Genomic DNA, 14,433 nt, shown 5'->3' with positions numbered 1-14,433 from the left:
TCTATGATGTTTTACAATTTGATCATGTATACAATTTGCTTCTTATATGTATGGGGACATGGTTCTAATGCATACATAAATATGTATGTAGAAACTTGAAGCTCCATGTCTTACATCTGCCTAAAAATAGATGAATAAAGGTTTCATTTGCAAGTAGATAGTGAATGATCTACCCATAGTGAGATCTGGGAAAATATGTATAAGGGATGAGAGTACAGTTACTGTGTCTGACATGCAGCACATAGTAGAGATAGTCCTGTAACAACTTATATAGTTAAGCTACTTTATTTTAGTTTCAGCATGTAACTTTGACAAGCATATTACCATAAACATTTTAGCATCTTTATTATAATGTGAGAACAAGATAAGGTGAGTCTTATCATGGATAGTTGACTTTGTGTGAGTCCTTAGCACTGTAAAACAACATGTGTTTTGTTTGTAATTTTATTGTACTTTGCAAGATAGGCAGTGGAATCTTTAATATTTCCAAATTCTGTTACATGCTACATCACAATAAAGTTTGCAATATTGTCAATATCACTAGAAATTTACTGATCTAAACTATAGTTTTCCACAGAGTAAACATAACCTATGTATAAATTATCATATCAATTTAGAATGCTGTTAGTGCCTCTAAATTTCATTGAATGTGAAATTTTGTTAAGTGAATACTTAATGTTAGGAGCACATATTTATGATATATATATATATATATGCCTAATGGCATACGGTATAAACATTAGTTTCTGTTTCATGAAATTGATCAGATATATTTGAATTGTACTCCTTATGAGCTACCAGTATAATGGAAATTTCTCTGATTTTCTTAAGACAACGTGGTTCTCATTAAGATAGGGAAAAACACTCCAATCAATATTTGTTAATCCATTTCTTAATGTATTAATAGCACCAAACGTCTTGATTTCTTTGGAAGCAAGCTTATGAAACATTTTTTCCTTTTATCTTTTGAAATTTGAGTGTGAATCTTCATGCTATAGAATAGCTGTAGCTCCCATCATCCGGCCACATGAGGCACATGAATTTAATTTAATTTTATTTTTTGGTACATTTTCTGGTGATCGAACTTAGGGCCTGGGCACTGTCCCTCAATTTCTTTTGCTGAAGGCTAGTTTTAGCACTTTGCCACTTGAGCCACAGAGCCATTTCAGTTTTTTTCTGTTTATGTTGTACTGAGGAATCAAACCCAGGGCTTCATGCATGCTAGACAAGCACTCCACCACTAAGCCTTCTTCGCAGCCCACAAGAGACATTTGCATGTTAAAGCATTCAAGTTTACCTTGGACAAAACCTGCCCAAGTATTTATCTCTCTGTGTCTTTGTATGTGTTTCTATGTCTTTCTATTTCTTTGTCTCTCTCTCCTCTCTCTCTCTCTCATCTATCTATCTATCTATCTATCTATCTATCTATCTATCTATCTACCTACCTATCTATCATCTACTTCTCAGACAAGATATGTATAAAGAGATAAAACAAATAGTTGGTACATATATACACACGTTTATAATACATATATGCATATATGTAATATTAAGATTTACACCCAGGGCCTAGCACTTTAGGTGGGCATTCCACTATTGGAGCCACAGCATTCATTCTTAATTGCTGTAGTTAAAATATCAGGCAGTATCTCTCCATTTTTTAGCCTGAACTAACTTCTATCCATAAATTCTCCTAGATCTTTGCCTCTCAGATATGACTACAGGTATAAACCACTCTGCCCCATATTATTTATCCTCCCCTTGAATTCCTCAATTAGATGAATGGTAACATCCCTCCAATGGATAGACTAGGATAAGAAAGCAAGCTTGCAATAGTCAAAATATTAAAGGTGATGTGAATCATAGGTCATCTTGAACCACCACAATAATAATGTTTCTAAGGTCTGTCAGTGGTGATAGAATAAGTTCAGATTATTGTAAAACTTACTAAATAACTCTTTCAATGAATTGAAGTTATTACTATTTTCAAGCACTGGTAAGGACAGTTTAGCTAATTGTGTCGTTTTGGTGAACCAAAGGCCGAGGAACGCACTGGTCCTCCAGGATGTAGACTGACTTACTCTTCACCTGTTATCTTGCTTCATTATGCAAAGGTTGAAAAAGAAAATGTAGACTGTTAAGTCCAGAATGGGAAATGAATATTTTCTTTTAATATGACTGTGTTGGGCTTTGAACAAAATTCTGGATACCCTTTAGGGAAGGAGAAAAAGATACATAGTGGACATTGAAGCTGGCCGTTAGCCTCCCTCATATCTAGATAAGAGAGAATTTGTTTCTATACTAAAGAAAATTTCCCTAAGAAAAGAGAATATTACTTTGGACTTATGTGTGCCACCAAGATAATTTCATGAATATGAAAGATAACTTGCATATGGTATTCTAAAGTTAAAATAAAACTCTGTCCCACAAATAGAGGGATGAGTAATCTCAAGAATGGGAGTAAAAAGTAATTTGGGCTGGACAAGATCATTTGCCTCCTAGAACATGGCAAAAGAACATGCGTTTTCCAGGGTCATTTGGCAAACTATATAAAATCTGTTACCTGGCAGCCACACTTCAAAACAGAATTCTAGCAAGGATAAATAAAAGCTGTAATGATCCATAGACCAACTTTAAACTGCTGGAATACCAAGGAAACTCAATTGTCAGTGGTGTGAAAGGATGTTGCTCTGGAAATAGCTTTATTATTCAGCTTGGAAGAGACAATAATAGAAATTTGCTAATGAGCTATTCATTGAAAAACCTCATGTCTGTAGACTGCACACTGAAAGAAGTCATAATTAACTCCACAAGCATTCATCTTTCTAGCTCTGAGTCTGTCACCATATCTACTCTGCAAGTCTTGAGAAGTGCTTTTTCCCTAGGCATCTTAAATTTTGTAGCGAAAGGACCTGTTCACCAAATGACAATTGAGGAAGAATTGCAGATTTTCTTTGCCTTATGATAATATCATCTTAGAACAACTTTGGATTTTTATTAGCTTTAGAAGCTATATATTAATGTACTATGGTATTTCTCTTGTCTTTTTTTGCCCTTATGGTTAATCTCATGTTGCTACTGTATCTAACTTTGTTATCTGGTATATTGCACATATGTTTATCTGTTTATTTGAAATAGGAAATGGAAGGCGGGAAAACAAGATGATCGGGAGGGGGTAGGGAGAGGAAAACGGGGACAAAAACATAAGATGGAGTATGAATGTGTGAGAAGTAATTAACCTATTGCCCAGTGAATGTAACTGTAACCCCTCTATACGTTACCCTGACAATAAAGAATAAAATATAATAAAATAAAATTAAAAAATAAAAGAATCATAAAAAAGAAGTATATATTAAAAAGCTAACAGCTATAAAATCGTATTTCCATATATTTAATGCTCATAAACAATTCAACTGTATATAATAAACATGATTTCTCAGAAAGGATGTGTAATCAGTTCACCCTGAATCATACACATCAGTAGATGCTAATGACTCACTCAATATAAACAAAAAAATGTTATTTTATCTCTGTATAACATGTGCCAGCTACCAAACTGACATGATAATTTGGAAGATAAAGTATGATTTTTCCTAAAATGAAAAAATAACTACTGATAAAAACAGAAGCATTATATACTTAGAAATAGATTCAGATTTCTATTCTAATTTATATCAGCTAGAACATAGAGCAAAGGGTAAGACTGGTTTAGAATAACACACATTTCATTTTGAAGCTTAAATATTGTGTATCAGCAACTGAAGATCAAATACAGAGAAGATCAGTATGGGCACTAATTTTATAATACATCTCAACAATTCAATGAAACAATTTAATAGTTCACCAAAATATTGACCAAAAGTCAGAAAAAGGTGCATTCTATTTAGGCACACATAGAGTACTTAGAAAGACCAATGATAATATGGTCAATTAATTAAACTATAATAAAGTCAGCTAAATTAAATACCTCAGGATGTACAAATTGATCTTTCTGACTGAAAATGAAATAGAGATTTATAAAAACTTCATATATAAAAATGAAACAACACATGTTTAGTAACAAAAGCAATACAGTAGTCAAAATAAAAAATAGAAATGATTTCAACAGAATGAAAGTGAAGAATAATCATAACTCTAGATTTCATTGAGAAATTTCTGAGGAGAAAATTTGTAATGGTGAATGCCTTGATTAGAAAATAGAAATATCTAAAGTCAATGATCTTATGTCTTAACAAACATAAATGATTGAACAAATTATACTCAAAATAAACTGAAAAGTCAATAGCAAATATTAAAATGAGAATAATGTAACAGCTTATAATTAATATACAAAATCAATGTGCTTCTTGAGATTAATAACACTATTAAATCTGCATAGATGTAGAGACTGGGAAAAAACAACCTCCAAAAACAGGAACTAAACACAGTTAATGATTGTGTTGATATTAAAAGGTTTTACATAGAATACAATGAATAACATATTGCTTGAATAGTTTACTTGACATCAATCAATATTTGAAAGCCAAATGGAACAAAATGCTAAATTCACTTAAACTTGACAGTGAAATTTACCAAACACTTAAAATTACTATTACCAAATATTACACACTCTTCCATAAAATTAATTTGAAAGAAACAATACTAGGCAGGTGCTCATGTCTCATGTCTATAATCCTAGCTACTATCCAAAATGCTGAATTGAAAATTCAAAGTCAGTTTCTGCAGAAAAATCCTTGAAATGCCAATTATTCACCACTTAATCAATAACCACTAGAAAACCAGAAGTGGAGCAGTGAATCGAAGTGTTAAGAGTATTAGTCTTAAGCAATAAAAGCTCAGGAGCAATGCTCAGACTGAAATTTAAAACAGCAATACTACATAGCAACCATACATATTGATAGTACATGACAAAAAAAATCCTTAACAAAATCTTTATCCATGAAATTCAAAGATCTTTTAATTATTTAGTCAATAAACATGTTAAACAGGAAAATATAAAATATGTCATTTACATAGATGTATAAAAAATATTTGACAAAATATTGGAAACGTGAAGAGGGAACTAATAGCACCTCATTTGAACTAATTTTCAGATATTGCTATATTTTGTAAATAAAACAATATACTTAACTCAGAAGTAGACTAAAATATAAAAGCAATGTACAAAATGTACAAAAGCAATTTATTAAAAACAGGCTAAATGTCAAATTCAGTAAGATCAGAAAAAAAAGTGGAGAAATTTATTGTGATCTTTCAGGAAACCTCTAGTTAAAAGAAAAATGCCCAAACACTGGTGCCTCAAGTCTGTAATCCAATTTACAGAGAACAAAGGAATCAAGCACTTTACCATCCTAATCAAAAAAAAAAATACAATGAGAATCCATTTTCAAAAGCATCAGCAAACACAAAAGCTCAAGGTATGGTTCAAGAGGTAAACCATCAGTGAGATATCTAGGCTGAGCAAGTTCAAGAGCATTAGTTCAAACAAAGGCACAAAATAAATAAAACTAGTTAGAAAGGAATATCTTTATTATTTCATTAAATTGAAGAAAAGGGTAAAAGTACAAGTAATCTTCAATGATTAACTAGAAACAGGTAAATGGAAGACAAAGGAGGGTTTCAAATATCCAGAAACAAGGCCATTTTAAACAAGCTAGCACAACCATTGTGTATTATTTACCATAGCTAAGATATGGAACCAACCAAGATGCCTCTGGGTAGATGAGTGGAGTAAAAAAGTGTGGTATTTATATGCAATGGAATTCAGTGACGCCATCAGAAAGAATAACTATGCCCTATCGGTAAGTAAATGGAAAGACTTAGAAAAAAAATCAAATTAAGTGAATTAAGACATACCCAAAGGAACAAAGGCTCCTGGGTTTCCCTCATTTTCAATAATTAGTACATGTCTAGGATTCTCCTAGCAGAGGATCACAATTGTTCAAAAATTATGAAAATTATTCCTTCTATTCAAAGTTAAAGACTTTGGAAAATAACATTAGAGTGCAATTCCTCATGTCACATAACCATGAAAAAAATATTGATACACTTTTGTCTGATACTAGTTAGAAAGGCTCTTGTTAAGTAAAATTTTTAAAATACTGGGAAATATGCAAAGAAAAAGAAATACTTATTCAATAATGTCAAACAATTTAGTCCCTATAAAAATCACTATTGTTTTTCAAGATTTTAAAAATAAAGCTAGCATCAAATCCAGTGGATATATAGCAAAAAGAAACAATTGCTTATAGATAATGAAACTAGACATTAAAAAATAAAGTAGCTGTAGCTTTTTTAAAAAATCAAAGTTTACTTTCTATAGAGATTACCCATATGAATGCATAGGGATGTCATAAAACATTGTTATGTAAACATTTTGAAAAGTTACTGCAGTAAAATAGATAACTTTCTAATTTGGCCCTTTTAGTCTTCACTTCTGGTTTGAAGCAAAAGTAAATTTGTTTCCAGAGAAAAACAGCAGCAGTGTGGCTGCTGTGAGTCTAGAGAACTATCTTCCTTCATGCCCCAAGTTTCTCTAGGGAAAGCAGGATTTCCCAAGAAATATACACTGAAAATAAAAGTCTATCTTCATAATGACATTCTTTAATTATTTATTTGTGCTCTGACTCATGTCTAGCCCTGGATATCTCGGCATCCTTAGGCTTCCTGAATTTTCTTCTTTGGAATGCATATCATAGGAAAGCCAAGCCACCATAAATCTACACGTGTATGAAATTTCACTTTTGGCTGAGTCTACTGCTTTGTTTGACATAGGACTCTGGCAGAGAAGAACCATAGAATTCTGATTCAGCCACATTATCTTTTACAGAAGGCCATCACAAAATTGTGTCCATAAATTCCAGCAACAAGTGTGAATAACAGGTAGATGCCTGAAGTGCTCAGAAGATTCTAAGATGATAGCCAACAACACATTGTCTGTCAAAGGAGATTATAATTTATAAAATTCATGAGGAAAGTTAATTCAAACACATTCTGGCTTTCTTTCATCCTCAGGAAGAGTAGTGATTTTAGGGACAGATGAAGAAAATAATCCTACAAATAAGTGTGACCTTGGCTTAGCACAGATTTATTATTGAATAACTGTAATAATTTAATTTCAAAAATAATTCAATAAAAATGATGATACATTTGAGTGTTTTTTAAGATTGAAAGAGAAATAATACAGACTTTGACCAGTTGAACTCACCTAAAATACCTCAGATAAATAATTTAGCATGCATATACTAAAATATATTAAAATTTAAAAGTTTGACAGTTTAATTCACTGATCATCCCTGAAGCCTTTTGCAGCCTTGTTTTAACTAGAAATAAAGTATTTGACAAGACAAAATGTGATTGTTTAAATGCTGTAACAAACCTGAGGTCATACCGTTAGAAACATGTGTACAAATGTCTGCTTACTTCATCCCTTGCCTTATGTAAAGCCAAGCTTTTAAGGTAACATTCTAACTTTGTAATGTTATTTCCGGCTGTGTAATTATAAAATGAAGAGCTAGAGCAAAATGCCTCCTAGGAGCCTTAGTCTCCTAGTTACTCAGAAGCCTGCTTTCTGGAGCAGGAAAGTCAGCGACACTCTTATCTCCAATTAACTGGAAAAATCTGGATGTGGAGTTGTAGATCGGGTGGTAGAGAACTAGCCTTGAGCACAAAAAAAACCAAAACAAAACAAAACAAAACAAAAAAAACCAAGGACAGCACCCAAGCCCTGAGGACTGGAACAAAATAAAAATAAAGAAGTTATTATGAAATAATGTTTTTAATTACTGAGACCTTTTTCCCCTTTGTGTGAAGACACTGGAACTTGAATACAGGACGTTGTTGAATTTTCAATCAAGGCTGGTATTCTAACACTTCAACCACACCTCTGCTTCCAGCTTTTTCTGCAAAACTGGAGATGAGAGTCCCAAAGATATTCTTGCTCTGCGTTGGGAGTGTGGCCTAATGACAGAGTGCTTACTTTGCATGCTGTTCGATTCCTTGGTGCTACATACACAGAAAAAGTCAGAAGTAATATTGTGGCTCCAGTGGTAGAGCAGTAACTTTGAGAAAGGTCTAAGTCCTGGAGATCAAGCCCCAAGACTGACAAAAATAAATAAATAAAATAAAATATATTCTTCCTCAGCCTCTTCAGCAGATAGAATTACAGGTATGCACCACCAGCTTATATTATTGAGAAGTTTTTACTTACATCCTCCATGCTTATGTTTTGAATCTTCTACTGCGAGCTAATTGCTGGATAGTAGAGTTCCACACCAGAACCATAAAGACTTAGTATCCAGTTTAGATCTACAGAGACATATCACATATCTCTGAAAACTGACAAGTTGTGTAACACAAGAAATGTTTTTTTTTCAAAATAGTATAGGTAAACCTTGAATATATTGGGCAGTATAAATGGCCATATGTATTAGGATGGAGATTTGTGGTTTGTAGCATGACTCTTCTGATTTGTGCCTCCTAAGTATACAAGAAGAACCTTACCTGGAATAAAAAGAAGTACATTATCCTCACACACTCACCAGATCAGAAAAATAAAGAGGAGAAAAGATTCTGAAACAAAAACAAAACAATGACTTGAGTGTGACTTACGAACTTCCTGATATTTTCAGATTGCAACAGATGATTCCTAGTTTTCATTAAGAAGGAAGAGGAGAACATTATTAAAGATTATAACACATTTGAATTTTTCTAGTCTATCCCCAGCAAAGATGAAGGAAATATAGATCCATTTCTTTAAGTGTATCAAACAGTGTGGAATAATTCAGTCAGCCAGGCAATTCCATTTGCACTGACATATTAAGCTGATATTTGGGAGGGGAAAGAAATATAGTTGGAGTTCCCTCCACTGGATACAAGCATAGCAACACTGAGAGCAAGAGCTTGGAGAAAAAGAGGAATGCTATTACTGAAATTCAACATCTAATGAAAGGTTCTTGGGCGATTTTTCTAGAAATGATTTTGCTAGAAACTAACAAAAGATTTACAGATTATTTTCTGCTGGAGTCTTTCAAGTAAAAAGTCATTAATCTCTTTTACCCTTGTCACATCCTGATAGCTAAGAAAGGATTTCTTGTAAGAACAACTTTGTTTTGCATTTTAGCTGGTGGGTATAGACTTTGATGTGTTGTTTTCCTTTCACCTAATTAAGTTTGTTCCATCTCTCTCCCCCAGTTATTTTCATCAGGATTGATTTCAGCAAGCATTGCAGGAGAGGAAGAATGAACACAGCAGTTGAGACATCCCTCATCCCTGAGAGTGGGCAACTGCTGCCAGGGTCAGGGTACGAGGGTCCTGTTTAGAAATACAGAACGACTTTTGACTTCTCCAACCCCAAATCACATATTACTTCACAGGCTATTAGCCATATTCCCTCAGAAACCAAACATAAAACATAAACTAAACAAGATGATAGCTTAAAATGTGACATGTTACATTTATGAGTTCTATTAAAAGTCACAGGACTGGGAGGGGTGGGGGGGAAGTGGGGATGAAAACATGAGAAAGAATATCAATGTGTGAGAAGTAACACACCTACTACCCGATGAAAGTAACTGTAACCCCTCTATACGTTACCCCAACAATAAATTTTTAAAAAGCCACATGAAAACACACTAAGTGGAGAAGACACTAAAGCTATGTAATTGTCAACTCAAATGCAAAGTGGTATCCCTGCAATGTAAGTTTATTTTCATTGCTTATATTGATTGACAATACCCATAATGAATCACATATATTTAAATTCAGGGAATTGTTCTTGTGTACTGTATTTATATTACTGGAAATTTTATCTTATTTAGTTCCTTTGTCCTCTCTTTTAGGATCTCAACATTAGGGTGTTGATGTTCCTGATTTTCTAGTCATTTTGGTCCCTTACTCCTCATTTTTTAAAATAATTGTGCTTGATATAAGTTTGGAAGATTCTTAAGTCACTACTTTCTTAATTTTTTAAATCTTTTATTGTTAAATATTTAATGTTAGAACACAAAATATTTAATACATGCTTTTCCCACATCATTCTGTTCTCATTATCTGTGGGAATATTTTCTTTTTTTTTTTTTTTGCCAGTCCTGGGCTTGAGCTCAAGGCCTGAGCATTGTCCTTGGACTTTCTCAAGGATAGAGCTCTACCACTTGAGCCTCAGCACCACTTCCAGCTTTTTTCTACATGTGGTACCGAGGAATCGAACCTGGGTCTTCATGCATGCTAGGCAAGCACTTTAACCACTAGGCCAAACTCCCAGCCCTGGAATATTTTCTTATATGTTTGTTAACACTGAAAATATGTGTTTGACATTTATTCTATCTTCAACTACTTTATATTTTGCTGATTATTGATTCTAGTGTTCATTTTTCAAAATTAATGTTTTTTTCAGTTTGATCTCAGAATGATAATGGATGTAATAAAAGACATATTGAAAGTTATTATTATTATAAAGTTTTTTATTGAAAATTCAAGCCAATTTCATATAATATTACAGCTTTTATTTTTAAGATTACTCAAAATAAAATTTCCTATTTTCTTTTATTATTTCTTTTATTATTGTTGGGGTAATGCATAAAGGGGTTACAGTTACATTCATCAGGTGGTGAGTACATTACTTTTTGAACATTGATACCTCTTCTCATGGTTTTGTCCGCCTTTCCCTCCTTCCACTGAAAACAAATGCCTAAAGGATGGCAGGAGCTGAAGATCCAAGCAGTAGTAATCTATCCATGATATTCAACAATATATACATTACATATATTGTCTATCTCGCCATTTACAGATATAGATCTCTCTCTCTATATATATAGATATATAATAGCAGACCAATAGACAGTCTTCTATTTTTTTCCTTTCAGAGAACATAAGCCCAACTATATTTTGGGCATAGTGGTGTGGGGAGTGGTGCTGGGTTACAGTCTGAGGAATTTCAGGGAAAGGCATTTGTACCTCTTTCAAGGAACTGTCTACTAATATATATTTTAACCATCCCTCCATCCTACAACTGCCAGAGTGTCATTGATATCCATTTTGAAAAACTGGGGGAAATCTATGAGATTTTATTAAAATCTTACTACTTTTTCTATACTGTTTGGAAAGATTTATTTCTCTCTGGTCATCCAATCTTTCACTATTTGATGAGTTCCCCTCTCAATTCTAGAAATATTTCTTTTGCTTTGTTTTCTCTGTCCTCATTGTTTATAGAGAAATTTTTGGAAGTAATACATACACATATACTTTCATAGATATATATTCATATATATAGATAACTATATATGTACCTATATATGCAACATTGGAATATTTATTCACTGTTTTATATATAATCAGAATAGGTACTTCTTTAATGTTTGCATTTTATCATTAAATTGTGTGCATTTTATGTCAGGAATCTGGCCTAAGTAGTTCTGGGAGTATGAGTTCAATTAAATTTGATGAAGAAGTTAAAACAGTGATTCAATACCTTACGGGGACATAAACACTAAAAACAATCTAGTCTCAATGAGAAAGTCTCTCATTACTGAGATAACTCCCATATAAAATTGGCTGTCAAAATATCTACCTCTTACTCAGAAATCATTATCCATTCAACAGTACAAGCCAAATTATATTTTCATGTTAATCATATAAAGATCCAGCCTAACAAAATGCCCATTTGAAAAATGGAATTGGGAACTTTTCCTTAATAGGATCAATAAAACCACTTTATCTGTAATGTCACAATTACCATAAAATTTTCTCAGCCTCTTATTTCCTCCAACATATTGCACTTTTCTCAAAGTCACCAAATTCCAACCTCCAGTTTCTTTCTTTCATGTCAGCCTTACTCCTTAAAATTCTGATCCTTATTCCATGGTGATAGAAAGCTATTGGAGATCATTTTGCTCTGGGGAAATTGCTCTTAATTTTATTCAAACACATTCTAGTTTTATTTTACTTCATGGCATGGATAGTTATCAGCTTTGACTTTGTGCTCAGTGCTATACCTATCTTTATGAAGGTTCTGTTCTAGGAGAAATAGACAAAGAATCCAGCCATAAAAATGAGATGCAATAATATCTACAATGCATTAGAATGGAGAATTACAACTGGTACGAGAGTCACTAGTTAAAGTTCGTGGAGAAGAAAAAATGAATAGGAAAAAAGAAGAAAGATGAGATAGCCATTCAAAATGCACAAGAAAAAATTCTACTCAGATGAAGCAACATAAATCATGATCAACCATCAAGCCCTGTGACTCTGCTGCCATAATTTCTTGTGAAAGCTGATGACACCTTAATGAGTTTTGTCTTGTTTAGCTTTAAACTATTGCCTTTGCTTATATATGTGTACAGTGGGTTGCTATGAGAACATAAAAAGGCATCGGTACTTTCATGGGGATTGCAATGATAGTTGTGATATTGATTATGATTGAAGAAAAACCATTGGTTAGTAAAAAAATTGATGAATCAACTTCTGGGAATGAAGAACTTTAGTAATTGTATTGATTTATTGAAGTAATATTGCTTATTTCACATATGTACTGCATTATGTTATATTTCACTCAGTTGTGGAGTAAATGTTACCTTTATATTATAGTGTTTTATATGTTCTTATTTTTCACTGTACACATGATCTACATTCATTGACAGCTAAAGTTTGTTGTATCTTTAAACACTCAGGCTCTTCAGCTTATTGACATGATCCATGTTAGATTAATTCATGCTTAGAGAAAGGCATTTCTATAATCATTCCCTAGATGGAAATGTCTGCTCTGCTCGCATGTTCTTCCAAAATTAGATCTTAATTGTCTTGAATAGGAACTTACTCAAGAATGCCAAGGGAAATATCTTGCGCTGTTCCAGAAGAAAATAATTTTGAAATACATTATTTCCCACACATAACCAGCAAAGAGTGCAGAGTCAAATCTTTTATACAGAAAGGATACGTTATTGATTTTTGGCCCTTCTATGTGACCTAACCAGCATATTGTCATTCCACAGGACTTGAAGGTAAGTGAAGAATTATTTCCAATGACAAATCCATAGCAATGGTGTTCCAATCAACAAATCTCCATTCTGAACAGACTGCTGCCAGATGAGTGGATAAAAACCTGAAAGAGAGAAAATGCAGTCACACCCAAGTAGATTTACTTTTCCTTCTCCACTACTTTTAAATAAAGTTGGAGGTTTTTCTAAAGGAATTTGCATTTGTAATAAAATTCTGATAGTCTTCATTCTCAGTACAGTGTTACTTCTGTTGAAATGCTATAAACATAACTAGAATATAGCTGGAGGTACCCTTCCCTCTCATCCTCCTCATAATTCCTTCTCTGGGTTGACTTATGCACCATCCACCACTTCCTCCAACTCAGAATATGATTGTTTAAAATGATGTTTAAATGATGTATCATGAACTAAGGTGACATGATAGTAAGGGAAATGCAACCTAATCCCACTGCACTGCATAACTCACAAGATCAGGCAAATCAGGGCACACACATGGAAGGAAAAATATCATGTGATATGACAGGTCAGAGCTGAAGTAGTTTAACTGCAGACAAAGGAATGTCCAGATTCCTGGGAAATCATCAGGAACAAAAGGAAAGCAAACATTTATACTATAGGTTTCAGAGGATTGATGGATTCTCTATTATTTTGATTTCGGAGTTTTAGCTGTCTGGATTGTAAAACAGTGCATCCCTACTATTTTAGGAAGTTTATGGTATTTCCTTATTTAATAGCCTTAGAGTAACTTTTATCTAAAATACATTAAACACGGAAATTAATGATGTATAGAAAGAAATCTAAATTTAAAACAGGTTTTCTTTTCATGTTCAGTGACATTTTTATAACATCAAAAACAATTTCTCCTAGCAAAGTAAGACCCAGGACCATTCACAGTGGATCATGCATCTATAAACATACAGCTATTTGTGAGGCAGAGATAAATAGATCATATTTTGAGACCATCTAAGACAAACTACAGAAAGCATAAAGTTAGTGAGATGGTATGTCAAAAAATGGGCCAGGCCTGGCATGGTGGTACTTGGGTTTAACCCAGCAATGTGAGGGAAATACATAGAAAGGTCATGGTTCAAGAATAAATCAGGAAAAACTATTTGTAATTCCTATCTCAACCAATAAGCTGAGTTTTGCATTGCATGCTGTATCCCAGTTATGTGAGAACCATAAGTAGGAAAATAGCAGTTCTAGGATAGTGTAAAGAAATCTCTAACTGAAAAATAGCTAAATCTAAAAGGACAGGATAAATGCTCAACATATAGAGAAGTTGCCTACCAAATACAGGGCCCAGAGTTCAAACCACCAACGGAGAACAACCAGATACACTAAATAAATAAATACAAATACAAACAAAGTATGCCACAATTTCACATGCATGAATTGTGTAAATGCACAAAGTTCAAAATTTCTCCAAATTTCTGTAATA

The 14,433-nt window shown here is 33.2% G+C and overlaps 1 pseudogene across 2 annotated transcripts in view; it reads left to right on the top strand.

Annotated features, from left to right (window-relative positions):
* LOC150064157 (small ribosomal subunit protein eS27-like pseudogene) overlaps positions 1-13,116 on the top strand; it is a 116,237-nt pseudogene extending 103,121 nt beyond the window's left edge. For both annotated transcript variants that reach the window (XR_016535126.1, XR_016535121.1), the window contains one exon: positions 12,987-13,116. The product of XR_016535126.1 is annotated as a small ribosomal subunit protein eS27-like pseudogene, transcript variant X6 (transcript). The remainder of the gene's footprint in view (positions 1-12,986) is intronic.
* Positions 13,117-14,433: the final 1,317 nt, after the last annotated feature.

The sequence above is a fragment of the Megascapheus bottae genome, chromosome 4 (genome assembly GCF_031878675.1).
Source record: "Megascapheus bottae isolate mThoBot1 chromosome 4, mThoBot2.hap1, whole genome shotgun sequence".
Taxonomy (NCBI): Eukaryota; Metazoa; Chordata; class Mammalia; order Rodentia; family Geomyidae; genus Megascapheus; species Megascapheus bottae.
This window is presented reverse-complemented; position numbering and strand designations above follow the sequence as displayed.